The following is a 26,092-nucleotide window of genomic DNA, read 5'->3' as shown; positions in this document are numbered from 1 at the left end:
GATCATGTGTTTCAAATTGTTCATTTTGTTAATGTGCTGTATTACCTTGATTTGCATATGTTAAACCAACCTTCCATCCCAGGGATAAATATCATTTGGTTGTGGTGTATAAACTTTTTGATACATTGTTGATTTCAGTGTGCTAGTATTTTATTGAAGATTTTTGCATCTACATGCATCAGAGATATTGGTCAGTAGTTTTCTATTCTTGCAGTGTCTTTGTCTAGCTATGATATAAGGTGAGGCTGCTGTCATAAAATGAGTTTGGAAGTATTCCCTCTCCTATTTTTTGGACGAGTTTAAGAAGGATTGGTGTTAATTCTTCTTTGAATGTTGGTAGAATTCAGCTTTGAATCCAGTTGGTCCTAGGCTCTTTGCTTTTGGGAGTCTTTTTATTACTGTTTGAATCTCCTTATTTGTTACTGGTGTGTTTAATTTTTCTGTTTCTTCTTGTTTCAGTATTGACAGGTTGTATGTTTCTCAGAATTTATCTATTTCTTTTAGGTTTTCCAATTTGTTCACATAATTGTTCATAAATAGTCCCTAATGATCATTCTTACTTCTGAGGTATCTACTGTAATGTTGCTTTCATTTCTGTATTTATTTCAGTCTCCTCTCTTTCCTTCTTAGTTTAGGTAAGGGTTTATTGATTTTATTTATTTCTTTCAAAAAATCAACTTTTAGTTCTTTTCTGTTATTTTCTAGTCTCTATTTGATTTATTTCTTCTCTGTTCTTTATTATTTTTTTCCTCTGATAACTTTGGGTTTAGTTCTTCTGTAGTTCCTTGAGGTGTAAATTTAGGTTCTTTATTAGAGATCTTCTTTTATAATATAGGCATTTATCACTATAAACTTTTCTCTTAGTACTGCTTTTACTGCATCCCATAAGTTTTGGTATGTTGTGTTTTCATTTTCATTTGTTTCAAGATTTAAAAAAATTCCCTTTTGATCCATTGGTTATTCAAGTGTGTGTTGTTTAATTTTGGTGTATTTGTGAATTTCCCTCTTTTCCTTCTATTATTGATTATTCCATTGTGTTCAGAAAAGATTCTTGGTATACTTTTAATCTTTTTAAATTTGTTAAGACTTGTTTGTTACTTAACATGTGGTATAACATGTGATATATCCTGGAGCATATCTGTGTGCGCTTGAAAAGAATGTGTACTCTCCTGCTGGTGGGTGAAAAGTTTTCTATATGTCTGTTAGGTCCTTTTGGTCTATACTGTTGTTCAAGTCCACTCTTAATTGATTCTGCATCTAAATGTTACCTCCATTATGAAAGTGGGATACTGAAGTCTCCTACTATTATTGTATTCTATCACTTTCTCCTTTGGATTTGTCAATATTTTATATACTTAGGTGTTCTCACATTGAGTGCATATATATTTACAATTATTATATCTTCCTATTGAACTGACCACTTTATGATTATGTACTGACCTTTATCTCTAGAGACAGTTTTTAAAACCTACTTTGTCTGATATTAGGATAGTCACTCCTACTTTCTTTTGGTTATCTTTCACATGGAATATCCTTTTCCATTCCTTCACCTTCAGTCAATGTGCCTTTGAATCTAAAGTGAGTTTCTTCTAGATACAATACAATTGTTTCTTTTTTTAAAAATAACTTTATTTTTTTAATTTATTTTTGGCTGTGTTGGGTCTTCATTGCTGTGCGCAGGCTTTCTCTCGTTGCAGCGAGTGGGGGTTACTCTTCGTTGAGGTGCGTGGGCTTCTCATTGCGATGGCTTCTCTTGTTGCGGAGCATGGGATCTAGGTGCACGGGCTTCAGTAGTTGTGGTGTGAGGGCTCTGTAGTTGTGGCTTGTGAGAGCTAGAGCGCAGGCTCAGTAGATGTGGCACACGGGCTTAGTTGTCTGAAGCGTTGGGATCTTCCTGGAACAGGGCTTGAACCCGTATCTCCTGCATTGGCAGGCGGATTCTCAACCACTGCGCCACTAGGGAAGTCCCAGTACAATTATATCTTAATTTTTGTATGTATTCGGCTATCCCATATCTTCTTATTGGGGAGTTTAGTACATTTACATTTAAAGTGATTATTGATAAGGATTTACTATTGGCATTTTGTTAACTGTTTTTTTGTTTATCTTATAGATCCTTTTCCCATCTTTTTCTCTCTTGCTATCTTCAATGTTTTGTGCTGTGTTTTATTTTGTATGGATAGGTTTTGATTCCTTTGTCTTTTTTTTTTTTTTTTTTTTTTTTGCGGTACGTGGGCCTCTCACCGCTGTGGCCTCTCCTGTTGCGGAGCACAGGCTCTGGACGCCCAGGCTCAGTGGCCATGGCTCACGGGCCCAGCCGCTCTACGGCATGTGGGATCTTCCCGGACTGGGGCACGAACCCATGTCCCCTGCATCAGCAGGCGGACTCTCAACCACTGCGCCACCAGGGAAGCCCTCCTTTGTCTTTTTTTAAACATCTTTGTTGGAGTATAATTGCTTTACAGTGGTGTGTTAGTTTCTGCTGTATAACAAAGTGAATCAGCTACACATATACATACATCCCCATATCTCCTCCCTCTTGTGTCTCCCTCCTACCCTCCCTATCCCACCCCTCTAGGTGGACACAAAGCACCGAGCTGATCTCCTGGTGCTATGCGGCTGCTTCCCACTAGCTATCTGTTTTACATTTGGTAGTGTATATATGTGAATACCACTCTCTCACTGAATCCCAGTTTACCCTTCCTCACCCTGTATCCTCAGGTCCATTCTCTATGTCTGCATCTTTATTCCCGTCCTGCCCCTAGGTTCTTCAGAACCTTTTTTTTTTTTAGATTCCATATATATGTGTTAGCATAGGTTATTTGTTTTTCTCTTTCTGACTTGCTTCACTCTGTATGACAGTCTCTAGGTCCATCCACCTCACTACAAATAACTCAATTTCATTTCCTTTCATGGCTGAGTAATACTCCATTGTATATATGTGCCACATCTTCTTTATCCATTCATCTGTTGATGGACACTTAGGTTGCTTCCATGTCTTGGCTATTGTAAATAGGGCTGCAGTGAACATTGTAGTACATGACTCTTTTTGAATTACGGTTTTCTCAGGGTATATGCCCAGTAGTGGGATTGCTGGGTTGTATGGTAGTTCCATTTTTAGTTTTTTGAGGAACCTCCATACTGTTCTCCATAGTGGCTGTATCAGTCTACATTCCCACCAACGTGCAAGAAGGTTCCCTTCTCTCCACACTCTCTCCAGCATTTATTGTTTGTAGATTTTTTGATGATGGCCATTCTGACCGGTGTGAGGTGATACCTCATTGTAGTTTTGGTTTGCATTTCTCTAATGATTAGTGATGTTGAGCATCCTTTCATGTGTTTGTTGGCAATCTGTATATCTTCTTTGGAGAAATGTCTGTTTAGGCCTTCTGTCCATTTTGGGGTTGTTTGTTTGTTTTTTTGATATTGAGCTGCATGAGCTGCTTGTACATTTTGGAGATTAATCCTTTGTCAGTTGCTTCATTTCCAAATATTTTCTCCCATTCTGAGGGTTGTCTTTTGGTCTTACTTAGGGTTTACTTTGCTGTGCAAAAGCTTTTAAGTTTCATTAGGTCCCATTTGTTTAGTTTTCTTTTTATTTCCATTTCTCTAAGAGGTGAGTCAAAAAGGGTCTTGCGGGCTTCCCTGGTGGCGCAGTGGTTGAGAGTCCGCCTGCCGTTGCAGGGGACATGGGTTCGTGCCCCAGTCCGGGAACATCCCACATGCTGTGGAGCGGCTGGGCCCATGAGCCATGGCCGCTGAGCCTGCGCCTCTGGAGCCTGTGCTCCGCAACGGGAGAGGCCACAATAGTGAGAGGCCCGTGTAATGCAAAAAAAAAAAAAAAAAGGGTCTTCCTGTGATTTATGTCATAGAGTGTTCTGCCCATGTTTTCCTCTAAGAGTTTTAGAGTGTCTGGCCTTACATTTAGGTCTTTAATCCATTTTGAGTTTACTTTTGTGTATGGTGTTAGGGAGTGTTCTAATTTCATTCTTTTACATGTAACTGTCCAGTTTTCCCAGCACCACTTATTGAAGAGGCTGTCTTTTCTCCATTATATTCTTGCCTCTTTTATCAAAGATAAGGTGACTATATGTGTGTGGGTTTATCTCTGAGCTTTCTATCCTGTTCCATTGATCTATATTTCTGTTTTTGTGCCAGTACCATACCGTCTTGATTACTGTAGCTTTGTAGTCTAGTCTGAAGTCAGGGAGCCTGATTCCTCCAGCTCTGTTTTTCTTTCTGAAGATTGCTTTGGCTATTCGGGGTCTTTTGTGTTTCCATACACATTGTGCAGTCTTTTTGTTCTAGTTCTGTGAAAAATGCCATTGGTAGTTTGATAGAGATTGCATTGCATCTGTAGATTGCTTTTGGTAGTATAGTCATTTTCATACTGTTGATTCTTCCAGTTCAAGAACATGGTATATCTCTCCATCTGTTTGTATCATCTTTAATTTCTTTCATCAGTGTCTTATAGTTTTCTGCATACAGGTCTTTTGTCTCCTTAGGTAGGTTTATTCCTGGGTATTTTATTCCTTTTGTTGCAGTGATAAGTGGGAGTCTTTCCTTAATTTTTCTTTCAGATCTTTCATTATTAGTGTATAGGAATGCAAAGGATTTCTGTGCATTAAGTTTGTATCCTGCTACTTTACCAGATTCATTGATTAGCTTCAGTAGTTTTCTGGTAGCATCTTTAGGATTCTCTGTGCATAGTATCATGTCATCTGCAAACAGTGACAGTTTTACTTCTTCTTTTCTGATTTGGATTCCTTTTATTTCTTTTTCTTCTCTGATTGCTGTGGCTAAAACGTCCAAAACTACGTTGAATAATAGTGGTGAGAGTGGGCAACCTTGTCTTGTTCCTGATCTTAGTGGAAATGTCTTTCTTTTTTCTTTTGTATAACTTCTATACATATTTTCTTTGTGCTTACTAAGGGCTTAAGTAATATATCATGTATTGAATAGTTATGACATTCTGTTTTAAGCTGACAACTACTTTACTTCACTTGCATACAAGAAATCTTGTCTTTTCCCTCTCCTCCCCACCACATTATATATTCTTGATGTCACAGTTTACTTTGACCTTTATATATTTGTTAACATTCAGTTTTAGTTGATTCTAATACTTTTGTCTTTTATAGTATATAGTAATATAATATTGTTTTTGTCTCTATATTTACCTTTATCAACTAGTTTCACACTTTCTTATGCTCTCATATTTCTAATTAGTGTCTTTCATTTCAACTTGAACTACCTTTAGCATGTCTTATAAAGCAGGTGGTAAAGTTTCTTAGCCTTTGTCTGAGGAAGTCTTTCTCTCTCCTTCGTGTTTTAATTGGAGTATAATTGCTTTATAATGTTGTGTTAGTTTCTGCTGTACAAGGAAGTGAATCAGCTATAAGTATACCTATATCCCCTCCCTCTTGGACCTCCCTCCCACTCCCCCCATCCCACCCAGTTAGCTTGTCATAGAGTGCTGAGCTGAGCTTCCTGTGCTTTATAGCTTGTTCCCACTAGCTATCTGTTTTATGCATGACAGTGTATATATGTCAATCCTAATCTTTCAGTTCGTCTCTCCCTCCCCTTCTCCCACCGTGTCCACATGTCCGTTCTGTACGTCTGTGTCTCTCTTCTTGCCCTGCAAATAGGTTCATCTCTACCACTTTTCTAGATTCCACATATATGTGTGAATGTACGATATTTGTTTTTCTCTTTCTGGCTTACTTCACTCTGTATGACAGTCTCTAAGTCCATCCACATCTCTACAAATGACCCAATTTCATTCCTTTTTATGGCTGAGTAGTATTCCATTGTATATATGTACCACATCTTCTTTATCCATTCATCTGTCGTTGGATATTTAGGTTGTTTCTATGTCCTGGCTATTGTAAATAGTGCTGCAGTGAACATTGGGGTACATGTGACCTTTTGAATTATGGTTTTCTCAGGATATATGCCCAATAGTGGGATTGCTGGGTCGTATGGTAGTTCTTTTTTTAGGGAACCTCCATACTGTTCTCCACAGTGGCTATATCAATTACATTCCCTTTGTTTCCCCCCTGCCCCTTTTTTTCCCCTTTGTTTTTGAAGGACAATTTTGACAGAATAGAGTTCTTGGTTGGCAATTCTTTTTCTTTCAATATTTTAAATATATATATCATTCTACTCCTTTTGCCTGGCAAGATTTATGATGAAAAATCCTCTGATAGTCTCATTGGAGTGGGTATGGGGTTCCCTTCTGTGTAACCAGTTGCTTTTCTCTTGCTGCTTTCAAAACTCTCTTTGTCTTTAACTTTTGAGCCACCCTTATATTCTCATGATAAATCCCATTTTTTATATATTGATGGATTTAATCTGCTAATATTTTGTTGAGGATTTTATACATGTATGTTCATGAGGAATATTGGCCTGTAGTTTTCTTATAATAAAAAAGGGAGCATCAGGATAATATTGGCCTCACAAAATGAGTTGGGAAGTATTCTTTCCTCTTCTGTTTTTTGGATGAGATTGTGTAGAATTGGTATTTTTTTCCATTAAATGTTTGTATATTGGCTTTCTATGGAAAACAATATACCACATAATGGGTGGCTTAAACAACGGAAATTTATTCTCTCTCTGTTCTGGAGACCAGCATTCCAAGATCCGTGTGCTGGCAGGGTTGGGTTCCTCTGAGGTGTCTGTGGCTTGCACATGGCCTCCCTCTTGCTGCCTATTCACAGGGTCCCCGCTCTGTGTGTCAGCATCCTTAGTGGCTCTCCATTTGTCCTAATCTCCCCTTCTTATAAGGACACCAGTCAGGTTGGATTAGGGCCCACCCTAACAGGCTCATTTTAACTTAATGACTGCTTTAAAGGCCCTGTCTCCAAATACAGTCACATTCTGAGGTACTGGGGTTAGGGCTTCAACATATGAATTTTGGAGGGACACAATTCAGTCCATAACAATTTCGTAAAGTTTATCAGTAAATAATCTGTGCCTGGAGTCTTCTTTTGTTGGAGGGTTTTAAACTACTCATTCAATTTCTTTAATAGATAGGACTCTTTAGGGTGTCTGTTTTTCTTGTGCCACCGCGGCAATGCAGATCTGAGACTGGGGTTGGTGTAGTGCAAGGCCGGGTGAGGAAAGACAAGAAAAAGAGAAGAAAACCAGGGACTTGCCCCTTACTGTGTAGTACACTGGGGTTCCTTTACTTGATGTTCTAGATAGAAATAGGAGATTTCTCCTAGAGTTTTTGCTGCATAGTTCAATGATTCTGCCCCCTTTGATTCAGGTCCCATAGCCTCTAGTTGTTTAGTTTTCAGAGTCTTCAGGTACTTGCTTTGTGTATTATGTGCAGAGATTTTGACATCAGTAGGACTCATAGGCTACATGCAGTTTCCTTCATCTTGACTGCTACTGGAAGCTGATGTTCCTATTTGGGCCCATCAAGAACATCTGGTCAATCTTGCATAGGACATACTGCAGGGGGGGAAAGAACAGTATTTATTTCTTGATGATCAAAAGCAAATAGGAATGGGAAAGAGGATCTGTCGTTTTTTTTTTTAAAACATCTTTATTGGAGTATAATTGCTTTACAATGGTGTATTAGTTTCTGCTTTATAACAAAGTGAATCAGTTATACATATACATATGTTCCCATATCTCTTCCCTCTTGCATCTCCCTCCCTCCCACCCTCCCTATCCCACCCCTCTAGGTGGTCACAAAGCACCGAGCTGAACTCCCTGTGCTATGCGGCTGCTTCCCACTAGCTATCTATTTTACGTTTGGTAGTGTATATATGTCCATGCCACTCTCTGGATCTGTAGTTTTTAAAGTGAAATTCGAGCCCAAATGGGTCAAGAAAATCGTAATTCAGTTCATCCATATCTTCCATAAAGCCCTAGAAGTATTTGATTTAAAATGTCCCTGGAACTTTGCTTAGGCAGTCTAGTTTACCACACTATTTGTTCAAGAACAAAGATATCCCTTAGGGATGGAGGAGTATAACGTCAGTTTAACAAGTATTTGTGACTTGTTAAGTGTAAGTTAAGTACTTTTTCTGTATTTAGTCTTCTTTGATACCTCATCAAAACTCAAAAAGTGATAGTTTCTTAAAAGTTAGTTACAGTGCAGAATCAGAAACCTTATCAATGAACTTTTTGTATTCCTACATGAAAATCCAATAGTCTTTCTTGCGCTTTGAATGGATTTTTTTAATCCATGCATGATTTTTGTAACATGATGAATTGACCATGTGAAAAATACTCGTTCAGAGTTATACAGATGTTGAAAACATTGAGACTTTTAATTATACAATATTAAAAAACCCTTTTCATCAGTATCACCATTGATCTCATCAGGAAAGTCTTGAAGCAATGGAAAAATGTCAAGCATGCAGTGGCAAGTTTTCTGAAATTCTAATTTTTGCTTGAAAGCTCAAATTTTATCAGTGGCAGCAAATACTGCTAGTTTTCCTTGAAGTAAGAGGCTTATTTATTCATTTTCAAGAAAATGTCTATCAAATACTCAAATCCATAGTTTTTCTGTCATTCATCCTTTCAAGTAAAAATAGTCTTTCACAAAGAAAGCCACTAGTTCAACTCAGAACTCAGTCACCTAAGTACTCTTCCTTGAGACAACCACTGTTCTTTGATAAGCAGCAGAAGTGCTTTCTGTGCTTCTGAATTTCTTCAGAATATTAAAAACGTGTGTACTCAAGGGCCAGGATTTAATTAATGGTTTTTACTGCTTCATCAAGGACGTTCTTTTTTTTTTTTTAAGACTTTCTGATGTGGACCATTTTTAAAGTCTTTATTGAATTTGTTACAATATTGCTTCTGTTTTATGGGTTTTTTTTTTTTTTTTTTTTTTTTTGTGGTACGCGGGCTTCTCATTGCCGTGGCCTCTCCCACTGCGGAGCACAGGCTCCGGACACACAGGCCCAGCAGCCACGGCTCACAGGCCCAGCCGCTCCGCGGCATGTGGGATCCTCCCAGACGGGGGCATGAACCCACGTCCCCTGCATCGGCAGGCGGACTCTCAACCACCGCGCCACGAGGGAAGCCCTGTTTTATGTTTTGGTTTTTTGGCCCTGAGGCATGTGGGATCTTGGCTCTGCGACCAGGGATCAAATCTTCCCCTGCATTGAAAGGCGAAGTCTTAACCACTGGACCGCCAGAGAAGTCCCATCATCAAGGACATTCTTAAACTGCCTTTTTCTTTTCTGCCCACACAAGGCACTGAAAAATATAATGCCTCTTAGTGTCATTTGGTCTGCTGCCTTGATTTGCACTAGGTGCCAGCAGTTTTACTCACCTTTGCTTTTGCACCAACAGTGCAAATGTCAGCACAGTGAACAAGACATCTTAGTATTGTTCTGAAAATAGTTTTGATTTCATGGGCTCCCCTGAAAGGATCTCTGGATCCCCCAGGAATCTGCAGACTTGGAGAACCACTGCTCTAGACCAGCTAGGTGAATGGCAAACTAGGAGGTGTTACCTGAGCTGAGTGTGGATGGGGGACACTTCACATTCTGAGCTGGGAAAGGGGGATGTGTGACCTCGCAAAGGGGCCCAGAATTTCAGAAGGCCTGGAGTCAACATGGAGCTTGGAATGGTTTCAGCATTTCAGCTTGGAATGGGCTTCTGGCAGTGAGAGTAGTGGGAGTTGCATAGACCAGATTGTGGAGGGTGATGGATACCTATGAGAAGAATTCAGGGCCTGGGATTCAGCAGATGTGGATTCTAATATGGTCTGTGCCCACTGACTAATGTTAATCTTGGGCAGATCCATTTACTTTGATGGATGTTTATGCTTAACACGTAATTAATATATGCTCAATAGGTATCTTGTTCATTGAAATTAAATAATTTCATCTCTGGAAAACGAAGGGGTTATATTTTATTTCTCTGAGGGTTCTGTAAACACTGAATGTGATTCTGTTCTTATCACAGTGGAGTCAATTGAAACTCAGACAAACTGAGGAATGTGGGTGGACAGTGATGGAGCCGGAAGTGGGATCAGGGTCTCCCGGCTTCAAGTTCACGCTATTTATGTTCTCCATCCTGCCTGCTCCCTGGTCTCCTGCCTCCCAAAGCTGAGAGATTTTCTTCTCATAGACTGTTACTTCCCTGACGCACTTCCTACTTGCTATCCTTCCTTTATGCAGCTGGTCTGGTTTTGTCCTTTGATTATGCCGTTAGTGCACACTTTTTTGTGTGTGTGTGTGACACTTATCACAAATACAATGGTTTATGAAAATACTGGTTCACTATTCATGTCCCCCAACCGGGATATAAACTCCTTTTTACTGGTTGTTGTATTCCCAGGACCTAGCATGGTTCCCTCACATGGTAGGCATGGGTACCAAAATACAGAAGAGGGTTGTAGGGCTTCCCTGGTGGCGCAGTGGTTGAGAGTCCGCCTGCCGATGCAGGGGACACGGGTTCGTGCCCCGGTCCGGGAAGATCCCACATGCCGCGGAGTGGCTGGGCCCCGTGAGCCATGGCCGCTGAGCCTGCACGTCCGGAGCCTGTGCTCCGCAATGGGTGAGGCCACAGCAATGAGAGGCCCACGTACTGCAAAAAAAAAAAAAAAAAAAAAAGAAGAAGAGGGTTGTAAAGTATCACATGAGTGGTGTAGGCAGTAAAAACTTTAGGAAGTCAGAGAAAGGGGAGATCAATGGGGCTTGAGTATCCCAGGAAGATTTCAGAGAAGAGAGGGGGCTTGATCTGGACCTTGTAAGATGATCTGTAATACAGTTGACCCTTGAATGACACAGGTTTGAACTGCACGGGTCCACTTATATGCAGATATTCTTCAGTAGTAAATAGAGTACTACACGGTCCATGGTTAGTTGAGTCTGAGGATGCACAGGGCCAACTATGTTATACGTGGATTAACCCCCGTGTTGTTCAAGGGTCAGCGGTTTACTGTTTTCAAAGTACTTTTTGTGATATCAAGGGTCATGCTATTTACCTATCCTCTAGTTGAATGTTAGTAACTTTTAGATTGTCATTAATAGGTCATTCATTGGCCAGGTAGAACAAGAACTGTGAAGGAGGTAGGGTGGTGGTCTTTTTCATTCATTCATTCATTCAGACCTTCACTGTACACATATTTATTGAATACCTGCTATATGTCAGGCACTGGGAATACAAAAGAAAAAAAGAGAAAAGAGTTCCCTGCCCTCCTAGAGCTTACACTGTAGTGGGATGAGGGAGAGACAATCAATACATCAGTCAATAAGAAACATGTCAGTTAATGATGTTTGGCAAAGAATTAAAAGAGGGTGGTAAGTGACAAAGAGGAATTAGCAACTACTTTAGGCTGAGGGGGTGACACCTACACTGAAGTCTGAATGACAGGGCAAGCTGTACAAAGGTCAGGTGGCAAAGCATTCCAGGCAGGGGAAGAAGCCAGTGCCGCTGTGCAAGACCCTGCTGGGCATGCTTGAGGGATGGAAAGGTGTGAAGGGAGCATTGTTGGTGGGGACGCATGGAATGAGATGAGTTTAGAGAGGTGAGCAGGACCCGGACCATTTAGAGCTTTCTAAGCAAGGTCAAGTTTAGATCTTTATGCTTCGGGGAGCTGTTGAGTGGAGTGATGTGCTCTGAGTGATGGAGGCAGGGTATAGGGGACAGCGGTGGTGCTGGAGAGGTATGGCTGGATTCAGGATATGTTTGGAAGTGGGGCTTTTCCTGTGTTCCTCCAATTGTTCCCTGATCACAGTCTGCTCTTCTATCCCCACTTTTTAAGGCTTTTCCTTTTTCCTCTTCATATAGGCCTCAGCCACCCCAAGGTGTTGGCTAAGTACCGTATTTTGGGTTGCAAAAGTTACACTTCATTTTGGGAATATTTGCATCTTAATTTACTAATAATTTGCCCTTTTTTCATTTTTCATTTTTAACAGTTTTTAATGAAAGTTGTATTCAAGATTACTTTATTCCTTTATCTTCTCCATTGTTTCTTCCTTATATTTGCCCTTTTCCTTTCCTACTGGGTGAGATTTGGCTTTACGTTCGAGGATCTTTTTGCGGTCTTCCTCCAGTTTTAGTCTGGTGATAACCACCTGGCTGGAGTGAATGCCCACATGCGCAGTCGTGCTGTTAGCGTTCTCCCACTGCACTCGTTCAACGTAGATGACATATTTCTTCCTGTAAACCTGGACTGCTTTGCCAATTTGCTGCCCTCTGTAGTGCCCTTGTACAACATGAAATTCATCATCCTTTCGGATGGGCATGGATCGGACATTGTACCTCTGTCTCAGCTCTTTAGAAACGGGAAGACATAATCTTCCTGCGAATGTGGGAAGGCGCATTGAAATGCCTTTTCCTGTTCTCGCTTGGGTCAGAGTCACAAAGGGATTGCACTTCATTTTGGCCGCTGGTGCTTCAGCAATGGCCGCAAAAGGGAAGAGAGCAGTAATTTTTAAAAACAAAGTTTAAAGTGGCAGTTTGCGTCTCGCTAAGGTTTTAGGATGAGTCTTGGTTTCTGACTCTGACTCGGTTCCAATTGTGATTTTGTATATCACTTAGCCACTCTGAACTAAGTTTCCTTATCCGGAAAATGGATCAGATTATACCTCCTATGCATCATTCATAGCCCTGTAATAAAAAGCAACTGAGGGGCTCCCCTGGTGGCGCAGTGGTTGAGAGTCCGCCTGCCGATGCAGGGGACGCGGGTTCGTGCCCTGGTCTGGGAAGATCGCACATGCCGCAGACCGGCTGGGTCCGTGAGCCATGGCCGCTGAGCCCGTGCATCCCGGAGCCTGTGCTCTGCAACAGGAGAGGCCACAACAGTGAGAGGCCCGCGTACCGCAAAAAAAAAAAAAAAAAAAAAAAGCAACTGAGATGATGATTTTAAAAGTACACAGTTGCAATTATGTGTGAAACGTTGTCTTGGCTTTCATGCCCCTGTGTGTACCCGTTCTCCATCACCTAGCTTGCAAGAGTGATAATAAAAGATCTTGAGGCAGGCAGGCCTTTATTCCATCAACAGAGATCTTTGATACCCCTTACGTTCTCAGCATTGTATGGTGTATTATGGAGGATAAGGTAGAGGAAGATGACCTGGTGTCTGAACTCAAGCATCTAGTTAGAGAGATACAATTAACCCATGTGGAAAGATGGATACTGCTGCAGGGCCTTATGACCCAGTGGGAAGGATTTGGATAAGTGGAGAGAAGATGAATTCAGACAGGAAAGAGCATGAATGGAAGCCCGGAGATGAGGATGAGGGTAGGTTAGGATAGCAGAGCTGCACACGGGGGATTAGAGGACAAGTGAGGACACACAAGTTAGTGGGTCTGCACCGGAAGTTCCTGACTTGTTATCAGGTGTATGCAGTTCACACTAAAAGGAGGATTCCTCTGACATGTTGTAGAGGTGATGGTTTGTGGCTGTACTGTGCAGGCTGTCATTTCTTCTTGACTCCTGCCTTCAATTCTGACCTTTATTGAAACACAGTCATTACTTTTAAGCATTGACTAATACCCCATGTAGTTACTTTAAAAACCCCACACACTTCTTATTTTGGAATAAATATAGATTCACTGGCTGTTGCAAAGAAATGAAGAGAAGTCTTTGGTACCCCTCACCCATTCTTCCCAGTTGAACATGTTGTATAACTAGTGCAATAGCAAAACTGGGTAATGACACTGGTAAAATGCACAGAGCTGAGTCACCAGTTATACATAATGCACTTGTTTGTGTGTGTGTAGCTTCCTGTTGCTATCAGCACACTCAAGATACAGAACCATCCCATCACCTCGGGCTCCCTCGTGGTACTCCTTATAGCTACAACTTCTCCATTGTCCATTCCCAAACCCTGGTGGCCACTCATCTGTTCTCTATCTCCAGAATTTTGTTATTTCAAGTGTTATATCAGTAGAACCATACAGTTTAAGGAACTTGCTGAGATTATATTCTTTCTCTCAGCATAACTTCCCTGAGGTTCATCCAAAGTTGTTTTTCTTTTTATTGCTGAGTAATACTCCATGGTATGGTGGACCATCATTTGGTTAACTATTCACTCACTGAAGGACATTGGTTGGTTTTGAGTTATCAGCTGTAATGAAAACTGCTCTGAACATTCATGCATAGGTTTTTGAGTGGACAGAAGTTGTCATTTCTTGGACTTCCCTGGTGGCGCAGTAGTTAAGAATCTGCCTGCCAGTGCAGGGGGCATGTGTTCGAGCCCCGGTCCGGGCAGATCCCACATGCCACAGAGCAACTAAGCCCGTGCGCCACAACTACTGAAGCCTGCACGCCTAGAGCCCATGCTCCACAACAAGAGAAGCCACCGCAGTGAAAAGCCCGCGCGCAGCAACGAAGACTCAGTGCAGCCAAAAATAAATTAAAAAAAAAAAAAAGGTGACTTCCCTGGTGACACAGTGGTTAAGAATCCGCCTGCCAATTCAGGGGACACGGGTTTGAGCCCTGGTCCAGGAAGATCCCACATGCCACGGAGCCACTAGGCCCATGCCCCACAACTACTGAGTTTGTGCTCTAGAGCCCGCGAGCTACAACTACTGAGCCCGCATGCCACAACTACTGAAGCCCGTGCGCCTAGAGCCCGTGCTCCGCAACAAAGGAAGCCACCGCAATGAGAAGCCCGAGCACCGCAAGGAAGAGTAACCCCTGCTTGCCTCAACTAGAGAAAGCCTGTGTGCAGCAACGAAGACCCAGTGCAGCCAAAAATAAAAAATAAATTAAAAAAAAAAGGGGTATGCCACTTAAAAAAAAAAAAAAGTTTTCATTTCTCTACAGTAAATGGCCAAGAGTGTCATATGCCGGGTCATCTGATGAGTTCATTTGTCATTTTAAAGGAAACTTGCAAACTGTTTTCCGAAGTGGCTGAATCATTTACATTCCCACCAACAATGTATGAGTGATCCAGGTTTTTGCATCATTACTGTTTGCTATTATCACTATTTTTAATTTTATCCATTCTGATAGGTGTGTTCTCATTGTGTTCAAATTTTTTTTTAGATGTAATTCACACACCATAAAACTCACCCTTTTAAAGTATATAATTCAATGGTTTTTAGTATATTCTCATGTAGGTGCAACTATCATCATTATCTGTATTTCCAAAGCATTTTCATCCCTCCCAAAAGAGTGACAGGTACCCATTACCAGTCACTCCCAATTCAGCCTTCTTCCCAGCCCCCGGCAACTACTATCCTCTGTCTCTATGGATTTGCCCATAGAAATGAAATCTTATAATATATGGCCCTTTGTGACTGGCTTCTTTCACTAAGCATAATGTTTCGCGGGTTCATCCATGTTGTAATATGAGTCAGCACTTCATTCCTTTGTATGGCTGAATAATATTCTATCGTATGATTGCCACATTTTGTTTATCCATCAGTTGATGGACATTTGGGTTGTTTCCACTTTTGCCTGTTATGAATAATATTTCTAACAACGTTTTTGTACAAGTTTTTGTATGTATGTATGTGTGTTTTCTTTTGGGTATTTTCCTGAGAGTTGAATTGCTGGGTCATATGGTAATTCTATGTTTAGCCTTTTGAGGAACTGCCAAACTGATTTCCAAAGCAGCTGCGCCATTTTACCTTCTCACCAGCAGTGTATGAGGGTTCCAGTTTCCCTACATCTTTGTCAACACTTGTTATTATCTGTCTTGTTGATTCTAGCCATCCTGCTGGAAGTGAAGTGGTCTTTCATTGTGGTTTTGATTTTTCATTTCCCTGACGAGTTATGATTTGAGCACCTTCTCATGTGTTTATTGGCCATTTGCGTAGCTTCTTTGGAGAAATGTCTATTCAAGCTTTTGCCCAGTTTTCAATTGGGTTGTCTTTTTATTGTTGAGTTGTAACAGTTCCTTACATATTTTAGATACTAGGCCCTTATTAGGTATATGATTTGCAAATATTTTCTCCCATTCTGTGGTCTGTCTTGTCACTGTAGTTTAAATTTCTATTTCCCTAATGACTGCCAGTGTTGGTCATCTTTTCATCTGCAGGTTTACCATCTGTATGGCCTCTTTGGTGAAATGCCTATTCATATCTTTTGCCCGTGTTTGTCATTCCTCTTACTAGAGCTATGGCTGTAGACATTTTCCTTTATAGTATATATGTCTTCAAACTCTTCTTTGCAGCAGCACTAAGATGCATGAGACGCAGCTGTTAAGCTGGTCATAGCTGTAGATCTTTTAAATTGTGATTAAAAAACACAACATGGAATTTACCCTCAACCATTAGGTGTATAGTGCAAATATTAACTATACACATGTTGTAAGCAGATTTCTAAGACTTTGTCATTTTGCACAAACTGAAACTCTAGACCCATTGAATAGTAACTCCCCATTCCCCACATATCCCTGCCACTGGCAACTACCGTTATGCTTTTTGCTTCTGTGAGATTGACTGCTTTAGATACCTTAAATGAGTGGAATCATGCATTATTTGTCATTCTGTGACTGCCTTGTTTCACTTAGCATAGTGTCCTCAAGGTTCATCCATGTTGTAGTATGTGACCATAGCTGTAGATTTTTAAAAAAATTTATTGAAATATAGCTGATTTACAGTGTTGTGTTAATTTCTCCTGTACAGTAAAGTGATTCAGTTATGCATATATATACATTCTTTTTCTTATTCTTTTCTATTATGGTTGATCCCAGGATATTGAATATAATTCCCTGTGCTGTACAGTAGGACCTTGTTGTTTATCCATTCTATGCATAATAGTTGGCATGTGCTAACCCCAAACTCCCAATCCATCTCTCCACCCCACCCCTTGGCAACCACAAGTCTGTTCTCTATGTCTGTGAGTCTGTTTCTGTTTCATAGATAAGTTCATTTGTGTCATTTTTTTAATTATTATTATTTTTTGGCCATGCTGCGTGGCCCGTGGGACCTTAGTTCCCCGGCCAGGGTTTGAACCTGGGCCCTCAGCAGTGAGCGTGCAGAGTCCTAACCACTGGATTGCCAGAGAATCCCCCATTTGTGTCTGTTTTAGATTCCACATATAAATGATATCATATGGTATTTGTCTTTCTCTTTCTGACTTACTTCACTTAGTATGATAATCTCTTGGTCCATCCATGTTGTGGTATATGGCATTACTTCATTCTTTTTTATGGCTGAGTAATATTCCGTTGTATATATACACCACATCTTCTTCATCCATTCATCTGTTGATGGATATTTAGGTTGTTTCCACGTCTTGACTGTTGTGAATAGAGCTGCCAAGCTGTAGATTTGGATCCATGCGAGGCCAGTGCTCATTTTTATCTCATTAATAACCATGTGATCTCACCATGACTCAGTTTCTCCATCTGCAAAAGGGATAACAGTAGGTCATAGTGGTATAGAACTTGGTAACTAAACTCAGAGCTTTGTGAATAATCCATACTCTCATCCTGTGGACCGCCTCACAGATGGCAGTTACGCGTCTTCGCCAAAAAGTCAGAAGTGAGCAGGAGAAGGTTCTCATCCTGGTTTGTTGAAGAGGCTTCACTGAGTGACCTCATTTCTTCATTAATTTTTAATTTCTTTTCTTGCATAATGTTCACCCTTTAATCCCCAAATCATTCCAGAGTACCTCAGCACATATATCCTGAAATTGAAAGGGGAGGATCCAACAAGGGATCTAGCTCTTGTTAAGGGTCTTCTGTGCCCCGAAGAAGAGGATCTTTAAGCCAACCTCCACCTGGCCCCATGAGGCACCCAGTTCTCTGGGAGTTGCTATAGAAATGTGCTCTGGTACTAGGAGGAAAGGAAATAAAGCATTCTGAGAGTCTTGCAGGCTAGGAAATGGACGTTCTGACGTCTGTTCCCAAAGTCTACTGCAGTTGCTTTCTTCATTAAATTCTTTCTCGGTGTTTCATTGTTCCCATGTGGACACGGAGGCTGAATGTGTTGACTGTCCTTGTCCTTTACAAAGCAGCATGAGAAATTTGGAAGAGAGATCTCTGGCCATCAAGCTGTGGTCTTAAATAAGACAGGATGATCATTTATCCCCTTCTTGTCTTGGAAACAAAAAATCTGCCACCATCTGAGCTCTCCCTGTGGAGATATTAGCTCATGCAGACCGGAAAACGTATCTTTGCCTTTATCCTTTTTTCTTCCCCACACCCCCTTCTCCCGGTAGGCCCTTTGCTTCTGCATCATCCTATCCCAGGAGTTGACTAGCAGCTTCAGCTCTCACCTTCCTCAGCAGGCACTGTGGTTTTGCACACAGCTGGGGACATTTCTGGGAATGGATCTCAGTGGTTAGAGCAAACATTGCCTGGGAGTCTTGGGCCAGAGGAGATTCCTCTAGTCTCCTCCATACTTCTCTGGTTCTCACTCACCAGACCCTCAGGGAATGCTGTCAAGCTTCAGTTCCCATGGCTGGTTTTTATCTTTCTTTTAGTTAAATCAGCTGTGACACCTGGCAGAGCCATGCTTCCCCTGGGGGCCTAGGCAAACCCAGATGCTGCCAGCCTGCTCTGTCCCCGGGGTGCACTCAAGGCCAGTCCATTTACTCTGCACAGACACAAGGAGAAGAATGTCAGTGCTAGAAGGGAGCTGAAGAGTCATCTAGTCAACCCCTTAATGCAACATCGCGGAAGAATTTTATAGGAAAACCAAGACCCACCCCACAGCTACAACCCTTATCATGTGGCCGAGTGATGCTGTTTTGATTTTAGATACGGTAACTGTAATTTCAACCCTAAAACTATTAAAATATTAGTAGAAGCTAGCGTAGGGTTCCAAAAGTGTGTAGCCTCTGTCGTAGCTTTGTAGTAAAGCAAAATGGTCATAAGTACAGGTCAAAGGAATATAATAAACCAATGCCTGTGTGCATAAATACATACATACATACATAAAAAGTAAAGGAAGGACATTTTTGCACAGTGTCAGGTGGCAAGCTTTTTTGCACAGTGTCAGGTGCTTTCTAAATCATTTCTATTTGTTTGCTTTGAGAACAGGGCCCTTTTTTTCATTTCCTTATTCTGTGGCCAGACAGAAGGGTTGGTTTCGCAGTTTTCTGGGAAATGGTCGTAGTTGCGTCTGGAGACCAGGGTTAGCCTCTATGTGCTGTTTGTCTTTTTGTTTTCATCTCTGGGTTCTCCCTGCAGACCCCTGTTGGCCACCTGCCTGGTGCCCATGGCTCCCACCTTATCTCTTTCTTAGAGTCCCATTCTCCAGACCCCAGAGATTTCTTCTGCCCAACCTGTCCTTTGCCTGCCTGTGTTGTGTAACCCCAAGGCTCTGCTAGACAGTTGAAGCTGATCTCATAGACTAATTCAGGGTAAAGTGGTAAGAGAGATTAGTGGCATTATTTATTGGCTTCCGTAAACATTTACATTTTAAAGCTTTAGATCCTTTAATTCTTAAAAACAAAAATGAGTCAAGGGGAGTGGGGAGGGACATGATAGTGGAAGGGGATTAAGAGGTATTAACTACTAGGTATAAAATAAGATACAAGGATATTTAAAAAACTAAAAACAGAACTACCATATGACCCAGCAATCCCACTACTGGGCATATACCCTGAGAAAACCATAATTCAAAAAGAGACATGTACCACAATGTTCACTGCAGCTCTATTTACAATAGCTAGGACATGGAATCAACCTAAATGTCCATCGACAGACGAATGAATAAAGAAGATGTGGTACATATATACAATGGAATATTACTCAGCCATAAAAAGAAATGAAATTGAGTTATTTGTGGTGAGGTGGATGGACCTAGAGTCTGTCATACAGAGTGAAGTAAGTCAGAAAGGGAAAAACAAATACTGTAGGCTAATGCATATATATGGAATCTAAAAAAAATGGTACTGATGAACCTAGTGGCAGGACAGGATAAGGACACAGATATAGAGAATGAAACTGAGGACATGGGGTGGGGGGAAAGGGGAAGCTGGGACAAAGTGAGAGTAGCATTGACATATATACACTACCAAATGTAAAATACATAGCTAGTGGGAAGCGGCAGCATAGCACAGGGAGATCAGATCGGTGCTTTGCGGAGACCTAGAGGGGTGGGATAGGGAGGGTGGAAGGGAGACACAAGAAGGAGGGGAAATGGGGATAAATGTGTGCATATTGCTGATTCACTTCGTTGGACAACAGAAACTAATAGAGTATTGTGAAGCAATTATACTCCAATAGAGATGTATAAAATAAAAAGATACAAGGATGTAATGTTCAGCACAGGAATATAGCCAATATTTTATAATAACTTTAAATGGAGTATACTGTATAAAAATATTAAATCACTATGTTGTAAACCTGCAACTAATATAATGTTATAAATCAACTATACTTCAGTTGAAAAAAAAAATGAGTGGAACAGGGCACTCAAGCAAGAGTGGGAAAATAGCTTTTCTTTTCTAGACGATACATTGGGTCACTCAAACCACACAGTTGATACCATCCAGACACCAACCATGAACAAGCCCGGGCCTGAGTTCGTTCCTCTGTCCAGTTGTTCCTAAGGAAGATTAAACCTGCTTTATTCCAGACGTGTCTTTTTTATTATTATTATTAATTTATTTAATTTATTTTTTGGCTGCATTGGGTCTTCGTTGCTGCTCACAAGCTTTCTCTAATTGCGGCGAGCAGGGGCTACTCTTCCTTGCGGTGCGCAGGCTTCTCATTGCGGTGGCTTCTCTTGTTGCGGAGCACGGGCTCTAGGCATGCGGGCTTCAGTTGTTGTGGCACGAGGGCCCAGTATTTGTGGCTTGTGGGCTCTAGAGCGCAAGCTCAGTAGTTGTGGCGCACGGGCTTAGTTGCTCAGCGGCATGTGGGATCTTCCCAGACCAGGGCTCAAACCCATGTCCCCTGCATTGGCAGGCAGATTCTTAACCACTGCGCCACCAGGGAAGTCCCCTGATGTGTCTTTTGTAAGTTTTTATCTGTCTGTAATAAGGTCATAAGCTACTAATGAGAAGGAATCCTCTCTTTTAAATCCAATTCTTTTCATGAACAATAGGAACTTAATATGTATCTGTTAATGATGAAATATTAATAAGCCTGAAGGAGTCAGCAGTAAGTCTTTCCTAGGGTTAGAAAACCATTTACAAGGCCTTATTGTAAAGTCCCTTTGAGGGCTTGGATTTTGTTATGAGAAACACTAATTAATTGAAACCCTTAAGTGAAGGGCATTTCTTCTCCCTTTAGTCAATTCATGTTGCAAACATGTTGCTCTCATGGCTGGAATTGAATGCTTTCTGGAGAGACCTATCCAAGGAAATTAGCTTGAGATGCTGTCATTGTCAGCATTGCAATCAGCTTACTAACTCTGCAGGGGTGGCAGGTTTGCTCTTTTCCCTTGAAAGGCTTCATCAACGCTGGTATCTACAGGCATTTAGGGACACCAAGGAAGTATGTCAAAGGCACTGCTTACTCTCCTCTGGACACTAAAAAGTGGTGGATACCATTTTGAGTGTTGGCCTGGGGAGACCTGGGGGCTGAATCCTGGTACAGCTCCAAACTCATTCTGTGACTGTGGGTAAGACGTTCAACCTCTCTGAGTCTCTGCTGCCTTATCTGTAAAACTGGGATAATGATCTCTTTGCACAGGGCTATTGTAAGATTTAAATGGCTATGTATGCAGAGACTCTGGCACAGATTAAGAAGTGGCTCGCCGCTGAATGGAGCTCTGTAATTTGGCAAATCCCCAAATGGTTGCATTTTGGCCACTGAACTTCTATCTCAGGATGGTGTGTGACGGCAGAGCTTGCAGACTGAGAAATCTGGGCTTCCAAATGGACGTCTCTTTAAATCTTGGACCCTAAAGGGTGGCCATGGAGGCTCAAAATGCCTGGCATACTGCATAATGTCTCATTTTGGTTGCTGCCATGGAGAAGGCTGTGAGCAGAGAGAGGGCTCAGGGTGGGTAGGCTGGCTGGCTGCCCAGGGCTCTTGTTGCCACAGACTGGATGTTTATGTGCCCTTCCCCCATTCATATCTTGAAACCTTAACCCCCAGTGCGATGGGATTGGGAGGTGATTAGGTCATGAGGGTGGAGCCTTATGGATGGGATTAGTGCCCTTATAGAAGAGACCTCAGTGAGCTCCCTGTCCCTCCACGTGAGGGCATAGCGAAGAAGATGGCTGCTTATGGACCAGGAAGCTGCACTCACCTGCCACCGAATCTGCCAATGTCTTGATGGGCTTCTTAGCCTCTAGAACTGTGAGAAGTAAATTTCTGTTACGTGCAAGTCACCCAGTCTATAGTACTTTGTTTTAGCAGCCAGACTGGACTAAATACCCGTCTATATTATGATCTGGTGGTGGTCTTATCGAACTTTTCTTTAAATACTTTATTTTTTAGAGTAGTCTCAGGTTCACAGCAAAATTGAGGGGAAGATAGAAAGATTTCCCATACACCCGCTGCCTCAACACATGCATGGCCTTCCCCACTATCAACATCCTTCTCCAGATGGTACATTTGTTGCAATTGACGAACCTACGTTGATACATCATAATCGCCCAGAGTCCACGGTTTACTTTCGGGTTCACTCTTGGTGTTGTACATACTGTGTGTTTGTACAGATGCATAATGACATGTGTGCACCATTAGAGTGTCATATAGGGTAGTCTCGCCGCCCTGAGATTCCCTCGTGCTCTGCCAATTCATCCCTCCCTCCCCGCTAGTCTTACTGGATTTTCAGTGAGAATTACATTATTTTGCATATGGGACAGGGCATGTGTAGAGGTGCACGCGTCTGTTTTTATCTACTTACATCATAAGACCGTAAGTTAGAAGCAGGTTAGGATCAGATGTAGAAAAATAAATTCTATAACATACATTTCTTTGTGGTTGTGGATTCGTGTCCTGACAATTCAGTCTTATGTGGTGGAATTCACTTAGAATTCTTGGCTACCCCTGTTCCCCATCCCTATGCTTCTCCATTATACCCGCTACTCTGAGGGTAGGGACCATGTCTTCATCATCCTTGTAGCTTAACACACAGAAATTGCTCAGCGAATGGGAGAATGAATGCTCAAGTACCAGCTCCAGAAACACCACTTCCTTTCATTTATGCTGGTCCAGGAGCTTCTGCTGACCACCCGTCCCTCACTTACACTGCTGCTACTGCTCATCTTTCTACTCATCCATCTGAGGGAAATGGGGCAGAGACCTTGGTCTCCAGAGACATGCTTCTCACCAAGCCCGGGCTTGTGGCTGGTTGAGGTGGCCTTGCTCCACTGTCTGGACCCCATCTGGGGAGACCTGGAGGCTGAGATGTGAATAACAGCCATCTTACCCCTGCAGGGATTCTCACCTCCTGTCTTTAAGTCAGCAGGATGCAATGTGGAAGGGTGCATCTTGGGGCGCAGGGTCCCATGACTGTGCTGTGTCCTGAATTTCTAGCGTGACTCAATTCATTGAAACCTGGGGAAATGAAGGTTAGCACCTGCAAACTGGCGTTGGGATAACTCTACCACCCTTGGCAACAAGGTTAAAGGTTGATAAGAGTGAAATGCTTCGAGGCTGTCTGTAAGAGTTGCTGGTTACATGCATAGTGTGTCCATTTCTTGTCACTTGCCAGGGGCATCCCTTGTGTGACTGAGGGCGCTGGCAACAGAAGGACTGTTAGCAGGACTTGTCCCCCAATGCTCAGCAGGTGGGCAGCTGCTTGTAGAGAGCCCTTGGCTGCAGGCCTGGCCTTGTGCACAAAGAGAGACTTGAGTGCTGTAGACCGTGGGAGGGGTTGTCGAGTATTGATTTGCCCATCTCTCTTCTAGTTGGAAAAACAACTAGGGGTGAATTGGCTCCGTGGATTTTTTTACTTGTAGCCTTTCTCGTGAAAGGCTGCTGAAACTCAAGTTCTTCTCTTACAAGGCTGACCTGTGTGCAGTAGGTGGGGTTGGAATTGAGTACAACATGGGAAGGTTCCTGTCTGTTGAGAACTTGGGCTGGGGGCTAGGCCCAAAAGGAAGGCGTGGGAGGCCAGGAGAGAGAGAGAGAGGGTGAGGGAGAGACAGAGAGAGAGACAGAGAGAGAGAGAGACAGAGACAGAGACAGAGAGAGAGAGAGTGAGTGAGTGTGTGCGTGCGTGCGTGTGTGTGTGTGTGTGTGTGTGTGTGGTGGAGGACATTTACGAGGGAGAGATGCCTCTGCTCCCTGCTGGGTCAGGGGCTTGGAAAGAGGGTGTAGATGGCAGGGTCGAAGTCCATGGTGTTAAAACAATTTAAACCTAATAATGAAGGCCAGAGAAGCCCACATGATGACATGAGCTCAGTCGGTCAGGCATGGACTTGACTCCTGGCCTCACCGGACATTTGACCTTTGGGAATCCCTTTATCGTGGAGGTGGTGGCAGGAGGGTGGTCTCAGATTCTTCATTTGTCATGGCACAATGTACAGGGTAGGCATTACTTACCTTGAAGAGGTTAAGATTTCAGGAGATAATGTATATAAAACCCTAGCTACTACACGTCTCTGACACACAGTAGGTGTTCAAAAAATGGTAACTGTTAAACTGGGAGAACACATTATTAGAGCTCTCCTGAGGAGATCCAGATCTGGCCATCCACCTTCATCCCTGGATGCGATTCAAATAAGACCCATTGAAGAATTCGAGATGTTGAAAGGACGAAGCTTGACAGAGCCCTGCCCCCCCCCCCACAGTTAGGCAGTGACCTGGGGTGGGGGGGGGATGGAAGCCCCCCGTGGAGCCGGCAGCAAGGACCCAGCTGCTCAGAAAGGCGGGTGCCTCTGCCGGTGGGTCAGCGTCCAGGGCTCCGAGAGCTGCGTCTGTTTCTCTTCCCTACACTCTCACAAAAGCTCTCGACAACAGGACGCCACACTCCTGTTTCGCCACGTGGAACGGCGTTTCCCAGCCATGCTGCCCTTTTCTGCTTGGGTACTCGGAGTGACGGTTAACTCGTGTCTTAAAGGCCTTGGGGACATTTTTCAAACACCTGGCATGAAAGTGAACAGTATCAGCTGTGGGATCAGTTTCCTCATGAAAAAAAATAGGACAATAATAGACTTGACTTCATAGGGTTGTTAGGAGTTAAATGTATTAACTCATGTTAATATACTTAATACGCTTAGAGTAAAGCCCCGATAAATATTGGTTCTGTCGTTCTTACTGTGATTATTCTGTATTCCATCTTCTCCTCCTACACCTCCAGCCTCTCTTTCCGTCTCCTGCCTTTGATTTGGGTTCCAAGAAGTTTCCAGGAAGGGCAGGGGATTGTCGGGACTGTCTTGAGAAGCTGGGTTCATCCTACCCGCCTCCTCCCACCCACTTCCATTCGGATGGGTTGAGTCAGCCCTGTTTTCTTCCCTTGCGCCTGGCAGAAATCAGGTCTTGCTCTGAGTAAGGTTGGTTCCTACCATTGCAGGAGCTGGCGAGAGAGTGTCCTCATCCGACCTTGAAGGATGGGCCTCCGGACAGAGAGGAAGTGAGCAGACCGTGGGGCTTCTCTGGGCTGCACGGAGGACTCTCGTAAAACACCCTCCTGATTCCTTTTCTGGGATTAAGGATGCAGATGACGTCACTGGGAAACACCGGGTCTCTTCTTGATCCACTCACCCACCTCTCCTTTCTCCTAGAAAGACGGGGGTGTCCTGTTGGCCTGGGGGTCCAGCGCACCTTGGGTCTCCTGACTGAGCTCGGCTCCCAGCTCCACTGTGACTCATAGTCAGAGCTCACTCAGCCTTCAGCCCCATGCCCTCTGCTTCCCAGTACCTCGTGTTCTGGCTGGGCCGTAATTCCCTTTCCATCCCACCCCTCCCTTCCCTTCTGCAGGGTATTCTGAGGCCGAGTTGAGGTGGATAAAAGAGCCACATGCATGATTTCCAAATTCTATATAATTGCTATCACTTCAATATATCAATCTACCATCAGGCAGTTCCGTCCCCTCTGCTGATAAAGATAACAGCTATAAAAACACACTTTGAGAGGAAAACAGGAGGAGAGGCATGTGGCCAGTCCCTGCCAGCAGGATCATCATTTTGGTGGCAGTGGAGACCTCTGGCCTGCACCGAACTGCCCTGTTCCTGTGGTCTGTTGATGACGTATGGAACACGCTGGCTTGGCCAGGTTCTGAAAGCAGCCTGTCTCATAAATGGAAAGTCCAGACAGGAAGTTTGAAAACCTGGCCATGGTTTCTGCATGGGATGAGGCTTTTCTCAC

At 42.8% G+C, this 26,092-nt stretch overlaps 1 protein-coding gene and 1 pseudogene across 2 annotated transcripts in view; one reads left to right on the top strand and one right to left on the bottom strand.

Annotated features, from left to right (window-relative positions):
• The window catches only part of LOC309964705 (coiled-coil domain-containing protein 3), a gene marked incomplete at its 3' end in the record, with an annotated part of 101,745 nt that overhangs the window by 13,894 nt on the left and 61,759 nt on the right, over positions 1–26,092 (top strand). The window lies entirely within an intron of this gene.
• Positions 11,919–12,389, bottom strand: LOC309959928 (large ribosomal subunit protein uL24-like; annotated as a pseudogene). Its single transcript has one exon. The product of its transcript is annotated as a large ribosomal subunit protein uL24-like (transcript).

Source organism: Leucopleurus acutus (genome assembly GCF_964270905.1).
Source record: "Leucopleurus acutus genome assembly, chromosome: 1".
Classification (NCBI taxonomy): Eukaryota; Metazoa; Chordata; class Mammalia; order Artiodactyla; family Delphinidae; genus Leucopleurus; species Leucopleurus acutus.
The sequence above is the reverse complement of the archived record's forward strand: the minus strand, read 5'-3'. Positions and strand labels throughout refer to the sequence as shown.